The following is a 5,000-nucleotide window of genomic DNA, read 5'->3' on the forward strand; positions in this document are numbered from 1 at the left end:
CATTATATGCGTTTTGCAAAGCCAACAGACTATCAAAAAAATAAATAAATAAAATAAATAAAATAAAAATAAAATAAAAATAAATAAAATAAAATAAAAGCAATAACAAATTAAAAACACACGTTAGTTTCTTTAACCATACTGCTCGAGCAGCTATGGCTTCTCAGACCACCGCCCCACTCTCTGTGTTGTACATGTGCATGCTCACGGCACCACGCATTCCTGATAAGCTAGATCTTGGACCAGAATTCCCATGGCTGGCCATTTCGGTGCTCAAGAGATCGATCCTGCTGCTGCTGCTGTTTTAGCTGCTGCCGTCTTCAGATATGGTGGATTGTGGAGAATCGTGGTGCTGAGTTCATGAGGGGAGGGGGGGGCGGGTATTCTGTGTGAGAAAGGATGAGTTTTGTCTTTCTGAAGAATGTGAATGTTTTCCTTAGAGGGTGAAACATCAGCGTGTTTGTGTCAAGGCGGGTCAGTTCGAATCAACACAGTCAACTAAATCATCTCTTGTGAGACATTTACACATTATGAAAGGGTATATTGCTCACAATACAGTTATTTAGTTACATTCTTGATTAGTGAATTTACAAGGTATCTATCAATCGATTATATTCAGTTACATTGTTGATCAGTTAATCAATTAGTTATCTGTCTGTATATCTATCTGTCTATCTACCTACCTACCTATATTGATGTCTCCTAGGAACATATACTACTTTGATGAATCATACACTCGTCCAGACAAAAAAAAAAAAAAAAAAAAGTCTTTCAGAAGAATGGCAACATTGTCCTTTCTTGCTTCTTTTACCCTTTTTTTTTCTATTTTTCATGCTCTTTGTTTTTATTCTTTTTTGTTTTCATTATACATCATCAGAGCAAAACCAAAATGAATTAGGGAAGAACCATTATGAATGATTGGAGGGAATCTGCAATGAATGCGAATGGAACCGATTAGGAATTTAAAAAAAAAAAAAAAAGTCAAAAGAAAAGTAGGCTTTCAACCAAGATCCTCTCCACTGATGATACCAATTATCTCCCCTTATTGTCTTCATTCTGTGCCGGATTGCCCCATCGCCCTCATTTTCATTCTTCCCACCCCCCACCCCCATTCGCCTGTCCGTTCGACTATGCGTCCGTCCGTCCGTCCACCTGTCTGTCTCTCATTCTCTCTCTGTTTCTGTCTTGTTTCTGTCTCTGTCTGTCTGTCTCTGTCCCTCTTTCCCCTGTCCGTCCGTCTGTGCGTCCGTCCGTCCGTCCATCTATCTGTCTGTCTGTCTTTCATTCTCTCTCTGTCTCTGTCTGTCTGTCACTCTGTCTCCCCCTCTCTCTCTCCCCTCCCTCTCTCCCTCTCTGTCTGTCTGTCTGTCTCTCTCCTGTCCGTCCGTCCGTCCATCTGTCTGGCTGTCTGTCTCTCATTCTCTCTCTGTTTCTGTCTGTCTGTCAGTCTCTGTCTGTCTGTCTGTCTGTCTCCTCTGTCTGTCTCTCTGTCTCTGTCTCTCTCTCTTTCTCTCTTCTTTTTCTTCTTCTCCTCGGTCATTTTCTTGGGGAGACAGAGACAAAGACATAAAGAATGACGAAATCAGAGCGTGAATGGCGTGGGTTGATTGAATTTTAAAACTCTCTCGTGTTCACGCCGGCCACAACCGAACACAAGAAAGAGGTTATTTCTCTGTGAAACATGTGACTGCGAGGGCGCTGAGGTTGATTTTTGAGGAGGAAGCCTTGTGACATACAGGGTTAAGTGTTAATGGAACTGGTGCTTCCGTTACAGACCATTATGGTGGATGGGTATGCTTACTTGTTCGCGATCATTTTAGTTTTATTTATTTCGTTTTATTTTGGAAGGGAGTGTTCATTTAGATATAAATGAGGACATTTTTTCTTAGTTGTACTTATGGATGTATGTCTCTCTCTCTCTCTCTCTCTCTCTCTCTCTCTCTCTGTGTGTGTGTGTGTGTGTGTGTGTGTGTGTGTGTGTGTGTGTGTGTGTGTGTGTGTGTGTGTGTGTATGAGTACGCGCGCGCGAGCGTGTGCGTGTGTGTGTGTGTGTGTGTGTGTGTGTGTGTTGCGTGTTAGTAGGGATCTTGATGAGATGGGTCGACCAGGATGACAGAAACAGGGACGTGGCAGAGCTGTGTCCTCTCCCCCCCCCATGCCCCCCCCCCCCCCCCCCCTTTTTTTTAATAGATATTATTTTACCATCAGGCAGCAGAATGCCACTGTCATTTTCACAAACTGATAAACAAATTATTGCATTTGGGAAATAGATGGTGGCAGAATATCCGTCTCTGTCTCATCAAACGTGTGTGACCATTCATTCAACTCCATGCAGCTAAAACTACTCCAACAATGTTCAAGTCCTTTCAAGTGAAGTTACGTGTCAACCAGACAACTACAAAGAGGCACTTCAGGGATACACTCCCTTAAATGTGATCAAAACCTATCCATGAATTGCACTTTTCCTGTTGAGTTTTCAATGTGGCTCAGCGACAGTTGTTTTTTTTTAATTTTATTTTTCAGTTTAGTTTTTTTTAAGGCAAAGTGTTTACTGTTGAATCTACATTCTAGAAGCTGAAAGGCATGTATGAATGAATGAATGAATGAATCTTTAATGGGTAAAGAATTAGGCACAAAAGGATTTTTTAGAATTCTGCCCATTTAACCACACACACACACGCGCGCGCGCGCGCGCATACACACACACACACACACACACACACACACACACACACACAATAAAATAAAAAAAAAAATGAACGAAGATAAAATAATAAGAACGACGGTCAAGAGCGGCAACTGGAATAGTCCATTAACAGTAACAAAACGATTGAAATAACAATTGTTATATTATCACATACGAATATACGCGCGCGCACACACACAAACACACACACGAAGAAGAAGAAGAGCAAGAAGAATTATCTTCACAAATCTGTGACCCGAGTTCAGAAGCCATGCAGTGTAAACATATCTGTTCAAACTTCTAATTCTCTCTAGAGTATAAAGAGGATCAAATAGTCTGATGTATGAGGTGCTGGGTGGAGAAAGAAAGAGAGATACGGATACGGATAAGGATAATTTATTCATGTATAGGCCATTGCCCATCATGAAGGGGTACATACACATGATCATGTAAGAAAAGAAACAACAAAAAGCAACCAAAAAAAAAAAGAAAAAAAAGAGAACAGTCATAGCATCAAGAGCAAACTTCAATATTCTAAGACATCAGAGTTGATCAGAAAGAGAGAGAGAAAGACTGAGAGAGAGACAGAGAGAGAGAGAGACAGAGACAGAGTGGAGGAAGGGACAGACAAACAGAGAAAAAGGAAACTCTTGACAGAAAAAAAATAAGAAAGGACCTGCTGATCCTTTACCCTTTCATTCCTAAAAACATTAACAAAGAACGTTGGTCCTTCTAAGCAAGGATGAAAGGAGAAATACAGACAGATTATAAACAAAGCAGAACGACAGCTGTGACGCTTTGCTTTGCCCCTTCACTGCTCTCAAGAACGTTCATCGTTCTAAACAAGAAAGAAACAAACCCAACTGTTTCCCCACAAAGTGCCATTCCCTCCTCAACAGGGCCCAGTGACCAGTCCCGTCCTCCACAGTACTGGGCGGCATCAGCAGGGAATCGATCCCTGGTGTACCAAGACGGCCACTTACCAGACAGGCTTTCCGTGTAAGACACTAAATATGCAGACAACACACCTCACTCACCTAGCATGCCACAAGCAAGAACATCAAATCTCTAGAGGATCCGAACTTGCCCACAGCCCAGCGAAGAAGACAATAATAGTTGGGTATGGCTAAGATTCATAATTTACAAGTCTGTGACCTGAGTATGAAGTCAAGTAGTGCATGCATATACATTTTATGTCCACACTTTCCCCTAGAGTACGTGAAGGACCAGGGCTTTTGAGAAAGGAAATTGTGCACAAAGAAATACAAGCATACAGGAAGAGAGAGAAAACAACAAAGAAGAAGAAAGAGAGAAAGAAGGAAAGAGAGAATCACATAAAGTAAAGAAACCCGTTGGTGATTTTCGCTGTCACTCCCCTAAATAACGGTCATCATTCTAAACAAGAACCCCAACTGTCTCCCCCCACCCCCACCCACCCCTCCCCTCCCCCAAAAAGTGCCATCTCCCCTTGAACCAAGCCCGCTGACCATTCCTGCCCCCCCCCCCCCCCCCCCCGCCCCCCACCCACCCCCATATTTCTGGGTGGCAGCAGCGGGAGATCGATCCCTGGAGGACGAAGTCGGCCATCTACCAGAAAGGCTTCCTGTGGAAAGCATTGTCCGTGAATGTTTATCAGGAGAGAAGGTCCTGTGTTAATGTGGCGATTTGCAAAGAGGGAGTCAGTGCAAACTGTTCTCTAAAGATACCAGGCTGCCTTAAGCAATGTTGTGAAGAAGAAAACTAGATGTGTGTAAGTGTGTGCGTGAGTGAGAGGGTGGGCTTGGGGTGAGGAAGTGCGAGCATGTGTGTGTGTGTGTGTGTGTGTGTGTGTGTGTGTGTGTGTGTGTGTGTGTGTGTGTTTAGGGAGCTGGATCGAATGGTTTCCCCTGGTAGTCCTGGAATGTAGGAACGTGGCAGAACTGTTTTCGCTTTTGAACTTCCGTCAAGAAGCAGACAGACTACCATTTCCATTTTCCCAGCTATGCTAACAGTAGCGTTGGAGGAGAGAGATGGTAACCAGATACCCCTCGAAGTCCAAACACACGTGCGTGACCATTCCTTCATCCACATGCATGGAAAAGAAACTTTGCTCCTCTTTTACGATCACTTCAACTAGGTTTAGGTCCAGTCAGGTGAAATCACGCATGGCCCAGCGGGACAACAAGGAGCCATTTCAGGAATGAAAACCCATCCCAATGATAAAACCCATTTGTACGATGAAAACTCATCTGTAAAGGAAACTCGTATTCCTGTTCGTCTTCAAAGTGACACAAAGACTGTTCTTGGTGAAGATAACGTGTACTTGCTACCATTT

The sequence above is a fragment of the Babylonia areolata genome, chromosome 22 (assembly GCF_041734735.1).
Source record: "Babylonia areolata isolate BAREFJ2019XMU chromosome 22, ASM4173473v1, whole genome shotgun sequence".
NCBI classification, from domain to species: domain Eukaryota; kingdom Metazoa; phylum Mollusca; class Gastropoda; order Neogastropoda; family Buccinidae; genus Babylonia; species Babylonia areolata.